At 39.3% G+C, this 14,014-nt stretch overlaps 1 protein-coding gene across 7 annotated transcripts in view; it reads left to right on the top strand.

Moving 5' to 3' along the window:
- The window catches only part of THRB (thyroid hormone receptor beta), a 385,633-nt gene that overhangs the window by 175,711 nt on the left and 195,908 nt on the right, over positions 1–14,014 (top strand). For 4 of the 7 annotated variants that reach the window (XM_033212804.1, XM_033212811.1, XM_033212806.1 and 1 more), the window contains exon 3: positions 11,262–11,391. The exons of the other annotated variants lie outside the window; for them this stretch is intronic. The gene's annotated coding sequence lies outside the window, so the exon portion shown is untranslated. The remainder of the gene's footprint in view (positions 1–11,261; positions 11,392–14,014) is intronic. 7 annotated transcript variants of the gene reach the window in all.

The following is a 14,014-nucleotide window of genomic DNA, read 5'->3' as shown; positions in this document are numbered from 1 at the left end:
TCAAACTTTAGTATCCCTAAGAATCACCTGGAAAAAGAGGCTAAATTACAGATTTCGGAAGAGAATGTGAGAAAGACAAATTGTAAAGATGACTAGGAAGTCATCATAAGAAGCTGGTTGTAAAGATGAGTAAGAAGTCATCATAAGAAGCCAAGATGGAGAAAGTAGGAAAGTCAGGATGGGGAGGAAATAGTAGTTAAGTTTTGTTCTCCCTTTTCCCTCTCTTATTCCCTCCTTCCCTGCTCTCTCCCCTTCTTTTCTTCTTTCTTTTTGTCTTTAATCTTTTAATTTTAGGAGGAGTCGACTTATGAGTTTGGTAATCATATTTTCATAAACTTATAGGCTCCCAAATAAGGAAGAAATTAACACTCAAGTCATCATCACTCCCTTTTGTTAAGCCGTAAGACAGCAGGTAATGCCATTTTACAGATGACAAAATCAAGACTCATCTATGGTGTTGACAGTTGAAGCCAGCTCTTTCAGAACTCCTTATATCCAAAAAAAGAGCATAGCTCTTTGGGAACTCTTTGTATCCATGGTGCATGATACACTGGCAGGCGCACACATCCCTTGTGTGTGTAATTCACACAAAAATGACCAAGATTTTCAGTACAACTTTCTTGGTACTGTGTGTTTGACACCCTTAGCTTCAAGGCAAAACCTACTTTTTGTTTTAGCTTTAACATTCAGCAACAGTGAAATAAGTATAACTTGATTTTATTTTAACCCCGTCTGATTGCATTTTGTAAAGCTCATGTGAGCCCTATTTTTTCCCACCAAATGCTGGAGAGTGGCAGGTTTGGTTGGCACTGCCTGCTGGCTACTCCAGGTGTCTTCCCATGCAGCTTGCTGGGGCAAGTGTTGTGATTTCTGCTCTGACATCCTGGACAAAGTCTCTCATTAATAAGTAGATGCCTACACACTTACGTAGTAAAAGTATAAAAGCATGCATGGGAAAAACACACACCAACTGTAAAACAGTAGTTAGCTTGGTGAGAGATGAGAGAGAGGGGAGAAAGAGAAATGGGTTAGTAGTGTTTTGCTGTTTTATTTCTTTTAGGGTGATGGATCAAATACCCACAGATCTGAATGGTGGGTACATGGGTGTCTGTAATATTGTTTTATGTACCTTGAATGTGTGAAATGCCTTATACTTTAAACTTTTTTAAAAATTAAGTAAATGACCTTCTTATAGGCAAAGTGATTTGAGCCCTTGAAAGAAATCTTTACTTTCAGTTTTGAGCAGTCTAAGATAGTGTTTCTCAAAGTAAAGCATGTGTTAGAATTATCTAGAGGGTTGTTGAAACAGTGTCTTGGGTTCCATTGCCAGAGTCTCTGATTCACTACAGGTCTGTAGTGGGGCCTGAGAATCTGCATTTTAACAAGTTCCCCAGTGATGCATGTTGCTTATCCAGAGACTACACTTTGAGAATCACTGGTCTGAATGAATTTTTCGTCAAGACAACTAGAGTCTTGTTGGTTGCTCACTTTTTCATTCATTAAACAAATGTCTGTTATATAAATGTGTCTATTCTAGCACTTGAACTGGGCCACTTATTGTGCATGGATGTATGAAGATGATCTGTCCGTGGTGGAAAGGATACATGACTGTTCAATACGGTTGTGCAGGTTGGACACTGTGTAAATTGTGCCTACTGGAGTACTACAGTTTAGCTAGACGTGGCAGTCAAAAGAATTACCAAAGAAACAAAGCAACGTGTGCACAACAGTATAATTCATGCTCTGATATAAATATGCATGATGTTCTTTGAGAGATCAATAGAACAGTGAAACCCAAAAATGAATTGGGGGCATGGAGTCAGGCAAGGCTTCCTGGAAGATAGGAGACCTCAGTTGAGTCTACACAGGTGAAGAGAAGTTATCTGGCCAACAGTAAAGATATAAGAGGACAGGCAGGGGAAGTAGAATATGCAAAGACATCAAATGTAATTTGTAAAAAGATGGTAGTAGATGGAGTTTAAGAACTCAGACTGGACCAGGTACAGTGGCTTATGCCTGTAATCTCAGAACTTTGGGAGGCCAAGGTGGGAGGCTCTCTTGAGGCCAGGAGTTTGAGACCACCCTAGGCAACATAGCAAGACCCCATCTCTACAAAATCAAGAAATTAGTGGGGCACGGTGGTGCATGCCTGTAGTCCCAGCTACATGGGAGGCTGAGGTGGAAGGATACCTTGAGCCCAGGAATTGTAGGCTGCAGTGAGCCATGATCATGCCACTGCACTCCAGCCTGGGTGACAGAGGGAGACCCTGTCTCAGAAAAAAAAAGAAGAAAGATTCATGCTGGCAGGACAAGAGAGTTGACCATCAGGAGTCAGATCATGAAAGTCTAAGGTGTTTGGATATTAATCTGATATCAGTAGGGAACCATTTTAAAATTTTAAACAAAGTAATGGTTTGATCCAGTTTTATGTTTTAGAAAGAGTCACATCACACACCAGGGCCTGTCGTGGGGTGGGGGGCTGGGGGAGGGATGGCATTAGGAGTTATACCTAATGTAAATGACGAGTTAATGGGTGCAGCACACCAACATGGCACATGTATACATATGGAACAAACCTGCACGTTGTGCACATGTGCCCCAGAACTTAAAGTATAAAAAATAAGTAATTAATTAAAAAAAAAAAAAAAAAGAAGAAAGAGTCCTATAGGGCAAGGAAGACAGTCAGGTTGGAGGTGAGATTGGCCACAGTGGACCAGACCAGGTAAGCAGCTATTCATTAGCCTAAGTATAAAGTGGTGAGGGCTGCACCAGGGCAGTTCCAGTGTGAATGGAGAAGATGGATGTATTCAAGAAATATTACAGAAGTAGAATTGACAAAGCATGGGGATTGACAGAATGTGGGAAGCAAGAGAGAAGCTATCAAGGATGAGTCCTGGGTTTGTGTCTTAAGCAGTGAGTATAAGTAGGTGACATTCACTGAACTAGGAAGACAAGGAAGAGAGATCTAAGGGCTGGAATAGGGACTGGAGAAGGTGAGTTTGGGTTTGGACATTTGGAGTTTGAGGTATTTGTGGAATATTCATGTGGAGGTATCAGATGCTCACGGATATTTCCTGGGCTGCAGACTTCAGTTTGGATGATATCTAGGTATTAATCACTTGTCTTTATATATTAGTATAAATATTGCTGCAGTAAATATACTTATATATACATTTTGTCTTAACTTCTGATTATTTCCATAAGAAGTATTTCTAAAATAAAGGCTATTGATAAACATAGTAAAATTATTTTATAAGACGTTGTGTCATTTTATGCTTCCATTAGCATTGTAGAAGAGTGTCTGCCTTCCTACAACCTCGCCAACATTATTTAATCTTCACAAACTGGAAACCCCAATAGTGAGGTTGCTTTAACATATGCTTTACTGATTATTTGTAAGGCTGGACATTTTTCACTTTTTGTTGACCTTGATTAAAGGATTATTTGTTGATGTCATGCACCCATTTTCCATAGGATATTGATTTTTTTAAATGATTTTTAAGAACTCTTTTTTTCTTTGTTAAGGATATTATCTCTTTGTCCATCTCATGCATTGCAAATGTGTTGTTCTAATTTCTCATTTATCTTTGCTCTAGCAGTAGATAGCTGTTCCGTCTGCCTGGAACCCTCTCAGATGTCCCACCAATATGCCTGTTGGGCTCACTCCCTCACCTGTTGCAAGTCTTAATTTGAATTTTATCCTCTCATTGAAGTCCACTCTATTGGTCACTTCAGATTCCCAACAAGGACAGCTCTTGACAGTTCTGATCCCATAGCATCTTTCACTTTTTCACATAAAATATAGTTTATTTATTTTGCTGTTAGTTTCCATCCACTAAAATGTAAGCTCCTTGAGAACAAGGACACAGGAACCTTTGTCTGTTTTATTTACAGTTATATCCCAAGTACCTAGAATGGTGCCTGGCACATGGTAGGTGCTTAGTATCTATCAGTTAAGTGAATATTAATTGCTTTTATGTGGTCATTTTTTGTTCTAGGGTTTCAAATTTTAACCCATGTAAATGTATCCTTTAGGATCTGATTCAAATGTCTGGTTTATTCCATTGTCTACTGATGAATGATTTAAACCCTTACCATTAGGATTTCCCAATACTCTTACAGCAACTCTTTGATTGAATTAGAAACAAAATTCAAATTTCTTAATTCCTAAATATATCCATTAGAAGTGGGAGAATGGGGGTGGCAGGGCCGGGGGGTCCCTGAGCATTTACTGGGGTGAACAAAATAGTTCATCAAAAAATGTTCATCTCTTTCACAAAATCATCTAATTACCTACTTTATTCTAAATGCAAGTTTTTGTAGTTGTTCATTCCTATGTTATGTTGACTTATTTTATGAACACTCTCAATGGCAACCATATAAGAAGTCCACTCTAAACAATGGACAGCTTTGGCAGGGAGCAGTGGCTCACGCCTGTAATCCTATCACTTTGGGAGGCTGAGGCGGGCAGATCATGAGGTCAGGAGTTCGAGACCAGCCTGGCCAATATGGTGAAACCCTGCCTCTACTAAAAATACAAAAATTAGCTGGGCATGATGGCATGCATCTGTAGTCCCAGGTATGCAGGAGGCTGAGGCAGAAGAATCACTTGAACCCAGGAGGTAGAGGTTGAAGTGGCCTGAGATTGTGCCACTGCACTCCAGCCTGGGCAGCAGAGCGAGACTCCGTCTCAAAAAAAAAGAAAAAAAGAAAAAAAAGACTAGACAGCTTCTAGTGAAGAAACCATACCAAGGCCAAACAATTTCTGGTTTGGGAGTTTGCTTAATAACAGAGGGAACAAGTATTTACTAGCTCCCTTTGGGAAAACACATTGTCAAATAAATATTTACTAAGCTTCTCTCTGTGCAAAACACCATGGTATGCCAGTGGGAGGTGTGAAAAGTACAGCCAATTCCCTTAAGAAAGTTGTAACTGGCCAGGAGCGTTGACTCACACCTGTAATCCCAGCATTTTGGGAGGCTGAGGCAGGTGTATCACCTGAGGTCAGAAGTTCGAGACCAGCTTGGCCAACATGGTGAAACCCCTTCTCTACTAAAAATATGAAAATTAGCCAGGCCTGGTGGTGGGCACCTATAATCCTAGCTACTTGGGAGGTTGAGGCAGGAGGATCACTTGAACCTGGGAGGCGGAGGTTGCAGTGAGCCGAGACTGCGCCATTGCACTCCAGCCTAGGCGACAGAGTGAGACTTCATCTCAAAAAATAAAAAGAAAATTGTAACTAACTGTGGTGATGGAGGTAGGGGGAGATCAGGATACATATTCACAAAAAGGTGAACAGTCATTCTTGTTATTCATTATTATTTATATTTTGGCAACTGCAAATGAATGGGGCAGATATCACAGATTCAAGATATTAAGAAGAGGAAAAGATGATAGTGGATTGCAGTGATCTATGAATCCTTTACTGAGGGCATTAGAATGTGTATCAAGCCTAGAAGAATAAGAGGAATTTGACTTTTATTAAAGAGGAGAAAGGGAGAGGCAGAGAGGGAAGGCTATCAGTCCTGAAACCTATTTTCAACATTTAGCAAGTTTTGTTCTCATATTGTTGTTTTCGTTGTTGAAGGCAATGGGTGGTATCATTTCTGGACTGTTCCTATATTATGATTTATTACATGTTGGAAAATTTTTTATTTCTACCTCAAACATTTGGCACACTAACATACCTTTGAAATTGACATTAATCAATGAGGAAAAACAGGCAGGGATTGTTATATTTAGACTGATCATCAAAGACAACAGCAAGTGTTCTCCTTGCTTTTTTTACAGAGTCTCTCACTCTGTCCCCAGGCTGGAGTGCAGTGGCATAATCTCAATTCACTGCAATCTCTGCCTCCTGGGTTCAAGCGATTCTCCTGCCTCAGTCTCCTGAGTAGCTGAGATTATAGGCAGGCACCACCACACCCAGCTAATTTTTGTATTTTTAATAGAGGTGGGATTTTGCCTTGTTGGCCAGGCTGATCTCGAACTCCTGACCTTAGGTGATCCATCCGCCTCAGCCTCCCAAAGTGCTGGGACTACAAGCATAAGCCACTGCAACCGGCCTCTCCTTGCTCTTTTAAAACCATTTGCAATTAATAGAGAGCGAACCAATTACTTTCTTTCAGTGCTGTTTTTCTTCCTTTGAGAGGAAGCATTTAATATAACAGGCATCATGCCAGCCATTAGTTATCAATGTTAACAGGGTCTGAGGCAGCAGTGATGAACTACCTATCTCACTTCATCTAGGGACCACCATGTAGTAATAAGCTTAACCTTTTTCCACCAGCAAATCTTTCATGAGAGTGATTAATAAATAATAATTTCATCTGATAGACTATGTATTTGACTTCTTTCTCTTCTGCTGCTGCTTCTTATTGTCTGTAAAATGCTAAAAGACAGACAGCCAAAAGCAAGAAGCAGGAATTTAATACACAGTCTGAAAAGATAGACCCTGACTACATAGGAGCCTGCTGAAATTATCAATTTTATTGATTTCATTTTGATGTTCCCATTTAATCCAAAATCCTATCATACATATTTTATAATTCTCATTTAATCCTAAATAGTATAATATATATTTTTCAGCAAGTAGATACAGCACTGAATCTGCTCATTGTAAGAGCATTTACCTACTTAATTTTCTGGCAATCAGGAATAAGAAACAAAGATTTGAGCATATCCCATTTAGCAACCAACAGATTACATGGACCTTTAGTGTTCTCATTTAAGCTTGGCCTTGGTTCATTTACATCTTGGATATGTGGACTACAATTACAGCCATGTTACTAAATGATTTAAGTTTTTATTTAATATGTTGTTAATGAAAAGTAACTGTTTTCTCCATTAAAATTCAAAGAGAGTAGAAGTTGAAGGTAAAAAGTTGATGTGTATGCGGTTTGATGTGAAAGATTAGATGCAGGACCATGCAATAAAGTGAACGTGAGACTATTCCCACATATTGCTCAGCCATAGAAAATACAAGCTTCTATAACAAGAAATGACTTTCAGTAGAAGGATCTAGATGAGCCATTGCCTTGATAATAACAATGGAAAAGAAAACAATTCACAATAGTATTCCTTTGCACCTGAGCAACTATACATTGAAGGAATCAGCTTTCAGTTCAGAGAGGAAATGCTGAAGAGAGATCGTAATGCCCCAAGATGTACAGACCCAGAGATGAAAGCTGCCGTCCAGGCAAAGAAAGGAGTTTCAGGAGTTCCTCTAAAAGACTTAGACACTTTAATTACCCTAGTGAGGGGCCATAAAACAGAGATGGGTGGTGGTCCTGGCCCAAAGCAAATACAATAGACTGTTATTTGGTGGATATAGATTATATTAAACAACAACAAAAAAAAGATACTTAAATCATTTACTTACTTTTCCCAGGAGCTTTAAAACCATTACTGCTTTCTACCTTCATTTGAATCTATGGAAACTATAGTTTTAATTTGAAAGAATAGAACAGTTTAAGTTTCTACTACTGGTTTATTTTCCTGGCTAAGTGACAAAGGGGACAAAGTGAAATGTATACCTGTATAATTGTTTCTTTCCAAATCCATTTTATAAAAGTTCATTTTTTCTCAAAATTTATCTCTAGTTTCTTTCATTATAAATATGCCTTAAAATATATTCACAATTCTAATTTCTACTGGACTTCTGAGATTATCTTGTTTTTCTTGGCCTTATACTATAACCCAGTACTGTCCACTAAATATATAAAATGAGCCACAAATCCAGCTCACATATGTAATTTTAAATTTCCTAGTAACCACATTTAAAAAAACACGTGAAATTTATTTTAATAACCACATTTAGAAAACAACAGGTGAAATGTATTTTAATACTACATTTTCTAACTCATATATAAAATAGTATTCCAACAAGTAACCAGTAGAAAAATTATTAATGAGATATTCTATATTCCCTTTTTCATGCTAAGTCTTCATAATCTAGAGTGTATCTTACACTTACAGCACATCTCATTTGAACTAGGCAAGTATGAAGTGTCTAGTAGCTATGCGTGGCTAGTGACTAGTAGCTACAGTGTTGAACAGCACAGCATTGATTCTAGGACAATCATTCCTAACATTTTGGACTCAGGGTTCTTTAGGGGAACCTTATGAAAACTGTGGACCTTCCTCACAGAAAAAAATATATATATATTAGCATACAATCCCCCATAAATTTTCAAGGAATTTATGAAATCTTAGAAGCCCGTCTTAGACCCTCCTGAGGTCAAATCATCCCAAACTGCCATAATTTCATCCCCAGTCTCACTTTTTTTTATAGTTGACCTTTTGGATTTACATAAATTATTTTAAGAGGAATCTATATTATTTATATAAATGAAAAATGTGTCATTTATTAAAAGCAAAAGATAACTGTAAAAAATTAGTATTATTCTTTCAAAAATTCGTAAACCTACCCCCTAAACTTATCTTTCATATCACTCTTCAGGATACACTGCCTAGGGATCTGCAAACCAGATGAAGAGGCCCTGCTCTTGGGCCTCCTCTGAATGGATGCAGGAATGAAGTGGAATCTTCAGAGATGTTCTATTAGGTCATTATAGTAACACAACTGGTTGTGTTATTAAGCCTGCACAGTGAGATGGAGACAGGGGGTGTAAAACTGGGCAAAGTCATTCACTTTGATAAGGTTCATGGACTTCAGAATTATTTCTTTTCTTCTGCTGATTTTTCTTCCCTGGCTCTGTTTGCCAGAAGATACACCTGAAACTCTGTCCTCCTGGGGGAAAGGGTTGGTAAGAGAAAGAGACCAGGGTGGTGGCTTAGATGAGCTCTGCTCCAGGCCTTGAAGAGATGGCTCCTTCTATCATCTTCTCTGCTAGCTTCCTCCTTTCGCAATCTAATTGGTGAGACCCAATGGACAGAGGAGAAAGGAAATAAGTGCCTGGCTGCTTGACCTTCCTGCCACATAGGCTTCAAGTCCAAGATTGCAAATGCAAATGCCAGCAAAAGTTGGGTGGGTAAGTTCAATGAGTCACTTCTTAAGGAATTGGAAAGTTGGACCTTTGAGCAAAGTCCTCCCTCTTTTTTTGTCAAATGTTGACTAATTTGTTATTAATATTATATTTAACATTAGATATTTACTCCTGATATTTAATACTAGAAACACCAACCAGAAGACTGTAGATTCTCATTGAGGGTGGATTAGGCCATCGGGATGCCAATTAAGCCTTCTGCCAAAACATCAGTGCTGGTTCTCAACTCAGAAACATGTTCATACATTTTGTTGGTATCACAGTGATGGAAGGGCTGGGATGCTACTGGCCTTTAGGACATTCAGAACAAGGGCAGTCCTGCACCCAAACATTTGTCCTGCCCCAAATGCCATAATGTCCTTGTTGAGAAACACTGAAAGAGTAAAAGAAGGTCTTCAGGTCCTCATGTGATCATCTGGTTCAACTCTCATTAGGAGCCAAAGCCCTGTTTGGTAAAGAGAAGACAATACATTTTTCTGGAGCATCTCTTTCCTTTCTATTGGACAGGCCTGGCAGACAGAGCAGACTTCAAGTATTTGAGATTTCTGATCATCGTGTAGTCACCTCACATTTCTGCAAAGTTTTTTTTTTCTCTCGCTTCTGGTTTTAGTATGCTTACACTCTTCGGAGGGTTTTAGCCTTATTCTTTTACGAAATGACTTTCAAAAAAGTGACACCCAAAGCAATGACTTGACTGAAAGTATATGACTGAGAAGGGCCTCTGTTGCTAGACTCCCATAATAGAGAATACAGCTGAGATGTCCACTCATCCCCAAAAGGCAGTTATGCTACAGGTGTGACATCCAGAGCAGCGGATGTCCTTGCCCTTAGTTGTTTGAATACACTGAGTTTGCCATAATGCTGTGCTCCACAACCATGCCAGCTCCATTGGAACATGTGTCAGCTTTTTCTCAGTGATGATCTTTTTCCCTGAACAAACAAGGATGTATATGACCTATTCTCTGAATTTTATATGAGTGATGAGGTGTTTTGTCCCTTCTGCTCATCTAGGGGATCTGTCCATCGAGTTTATGAAAACTGTTTAGTATGCTATAACATGCATATGCTAAAGCATATAAGGCTCCATTTTTTTATGTAGTTGTATACCCAAATAACTACCACTTAGAAGAACACACAAAACATTTCCAGCAACTCTGAAGGTTGCCCATGCCCCTCTCTGTCACTGCCTGCCCCATACCAGGTTTACCACTTTTCTGAATTTCATCACCATTGATAAATGTTTTTATCTGTTATTGAACTTCTTTTACATATTACATAATACACATTCTTTGTATTTGACATTTTTTGCTCAATATAACATTTGTAAGATTCATACCTGTTGTTACATATGTCAGTATTTTTTTTTATTGCAGGGTAGTATTGAGTACATGGATATACCACAGTATGTTTATTCATTTTCTTGTGTAACAGAAAACTGGGTTGTTTCCAGTTTGGGACTGTCTTTTGGTGGACATATGCATTTCTCTTGGATATAAATCTTGGGAAAGATTTGCTAGCCTATAGGGTAGATATATGTTAAATTTTATTAAAAACTTTCAATCAGTTTTCTGAAGCGGTTATAGAAATTTACAGTGTCCCCAACAGTGTAAGAGACTTCAGTTGCTCCATATCTTCTACAATACTTGATAATGTTAGTCTTTTTAAATTTTAGTCATTATAGTAGGTATGTAATAGTCTCTCATTATGGCTTTAAGATGCATATTCCTTTGCATTTTCACCTAAAATAAGTGAGTCATAAACATTGAATGTCATGTAGAAGCTTTTAAATTCTTGGTTCAGGTTACTGCATGTGCAATGGTTTTTAAGGAATTCCTAACCCTTTTAAGGAATCCTAACTATTTCTCTTTCCAGAGAGAAGTGATGTATAATTGTACAATCATCTCAGCTTAGTCAGATGTGAAAATTCCTCAGCCACATCCCTAGTGTGGTATCCCCAGGGCATGGCCTTGATAAACAATGCACAGAGGAGGACCCAACATTGCTACCATAGGTATTTGGCAATGAATTTGCTTCTACATACACAGGGAATCCTGTCCAATAATATCCAGTGAGCATTTATTGAGCACATACTTTGTTCCAGGCACTGTGCTGGGCATTGGGAAAGCAACAGGGAGGTAGACACAGTCCATCTCTCTTTTGAAAGACTCACTGTCTAATGAGGGGGTGGGAAAGTGAACATACAGTTGTCATGCGGTGTGATAAATGCTTTGCAAAATGTGTGTGTATTTTCAGGGGGCTTGGAGCAAAGGTCCTTGAAGAGAGCAAGAAAAAGTCTTCCCAGGAAAAGTGGTCACCTGAGTGAGTGTTACAACAAGAAGCGGGGGCATCCCAGGCAAGGCAGCTACCAAGCAAAGGTGTGAAGGTGAGCTTCTGCACAGGTTTCTCAAAGGTTGTTGACACAGCTGGAGCATAAGGCACACGCAGGAGGCACTTGCAAAAGATATAACCAAGATGCGTACAGGGCTCATCATGAAGGGTGTACTTCAGTGAAAATATATTTTGCAGAATTTCAACCCAGAGAATCTCCCTTTTGGTTTACCTGCAAACAAAAAGAATCAATACTTCCTTTTGACTGTCTCTGAACACTGAATTTTGGCTTCTACTCACTTTTTGAAGCTAAATTGTTTGAAGTTAGGCTCCTTCCTTCCTTCCTTCCTTCCTTCCTTCCTTCCTTCCTTCCTTCCTTCTCGTTCATTCATTCGTTCATTCTTTTTTGAGACAAGGTAGAGTGCCATCATAGCTCACTGCATCCCTGACTTCCTGAGGGTCAGGTGATCCTCCCTCCTCAGTCTCCCAGGTAGCTGGGACTCCAGGCACACACCACCATACCTGGCTAACTTTTTGCATTTTTAGTAGAGGTGAGATTTTGCCATGTTTCCCAGGCTGTTCTTGAACTACTGGGTTTAAGCAGTCTGCCCACCTTGGCCTCTAAAAATGCTAGGATTACAGGCATGAGCCACTGTACCTGGCTGAAGTTAGACTTCTATCTCTTTTTGTGAATACAAACATATTTTCTATTTAACAGTTTAGAACCAATGTGAATTTTCCCATATATGATAGTCTAAGAATTGAATTATAGTTTCTTAACTAGGTTTTTGTTGTGTTGTGTTGTGTTGTGTTGTCTTGTATGCCTTCCAGACCCAACACCCTAGCCAGTGCAATGGCTCTGAGTGTGGCATAAGCCCACTTTTAGTCTTCCTATGGAATTGAGTAATGTTCTTGGTGTTAGCATCTCTCTTTTGATTGGAGGAGTAAGGCAGACACTTACATTTCTAATAAAATATCTGCTCATTGAAATTAAACCAGTCCTGATGGTGTCGGGAACCTTCTGCCCTGAGCACAACAGAGGCAGCCATGGGGTATCATAATTACCTCCATTATATTTAACAAACACTCAGGTAGCATGCACCTCTTTTGATTTTCCTTGCAGTATTCCAGCTACGTAGCAATTTGTTTACTTCTCACAAGCACCCTAGAGTTGGAAAGTTTCCACATGTGGGGAAACTGAGGCACCAAGATATTAAATAACCTGCTCAAGTCACAGGTGGAATTTGAACCCACACGCTCATATTTGTAGACACCATATTATATTGCTTCCTTTTACTTATATAAAATATACAGGATAAACTCAAAGGAACAAAGTTCATTCAGCAAACCTTTGTTGAGCAACTGCCTGGTGGGTGAGTCAGTGACACTTTTGCCCCAGAAACTCTTAACCTATTTGGGGAGACAGATAGTAATAAATGTTTGTAATGCAATGTTAACCTGAGGAGGAAATTCACTAACTTTGCCTGAGGAAGTTAGGGAAGGGCTTCTGCCTGAAATACAGGCTCAGCCTTCATGAAAAGGAGTGAACAGACAGGGCAGTTCTGAGTCGTGATGAGGCAGAGCTTGTTTGGGAGGTGTCAAGTGTGCCGAGGGGTGGGAGATGCTTTAAGGTGTGCTGTGGAGACTGAAGTTAGGAATAGGACTGGTGGAAGGTGGTACTTGGGGCTGGGTGTGGGGGTCTTGTATGTGTGGCTGAAGAGTAGGACTTTAGCTTGTACCTGGTGGGAAGTCATTGAGGGTTATTAAGTAGAGGAGAGAGTTGATAAACCACCTTCTAGAGAGATCTGGTTTGGATAACATTGCAATAATTCAAGAGAGGATGTTAATTTGCAGTGTAGATTGTTTAGAATCTAGGACCATCAGGTGAGTTGACAATTAAATGTAGAGTCTGAACTGTAGCATGTGGTGGGGGAGGAGAACAATGGTGAGCAAGAGAGAGAGAAGGAAGAAGAAAGGGGGGGAGTGTGAGCACAATGTGAAAGGAAAAAAGGAAAGGAAAGGAAAAAAGGAAGGAAGGAACCAAGGGAGAAGGGAAAAGAGGGAGAAAAAAGGAAGGAAAGGATGGAAAGAGGAGAGAAAAGAATATGCTAGTATGTTTAAAAATATATTATTATGATGAAATGTTATTGGTATAATTGTCCTGTGGTTCAGGCTTTTAGAAGTATGTGCTCAGCCAAATTTTGTTTTGGTGGTTGACCAGCAGCTATTTTCATGACTCTGTAGTAGCCCATTGAGATTACTTCTGTGTAAAGATACTTTGTCAGGTTTATGTAAGACTTCATTTAGGGGGCATTGCCTTGGCATGCAGACAGCTTCCAGGCCTTACACACCAGCAGAAACATGTTCTCTGAAGAGTGCAATAAAGCATTTGAAATTCATAGCTGGGCACCTCAGGAGCAAACAAGAGCTGCCACATGGAGCACTTTCAGAATAATGCTTTCCTAAAAAAAAAAAAAACCAGAAGCAGCAGAGATATTTGAAATTCATCCTCACAATTTTCAAGTCTGAATCATAATGGCTTCAAACCCAAGGAAACTTTAAACATATGAGGATCATAAAACCTTACTTTAAGCCAAATTATCACTGCTCTCTGTGCCAGTTATAAGCAGCATAATTAGTGGAGTGAACTACTTCTCCCTGCAATTATTATTATCAGG

The sequence above is a fragment of the Trachypithecus francoisi genome, unplaced genomic scaffold, assembly GCF_009764315.1.
Source record: "Trachypithecus francoisi isolate TF-2019V2 unplaced genomic scaffold, Tfra_2.0 Lachesis_group0, whole genome shotgun sequence".
NCBI classification, from domain to species: Eukaryota; Metazoa; Chordata; class Mammalia; order Primates; family Cercopithecidae; genus Trachypithecus; species Trachypithecus francoisi.
This window is presented reverse-complemented; position numbering and strand designations above follow the sequence as displayed.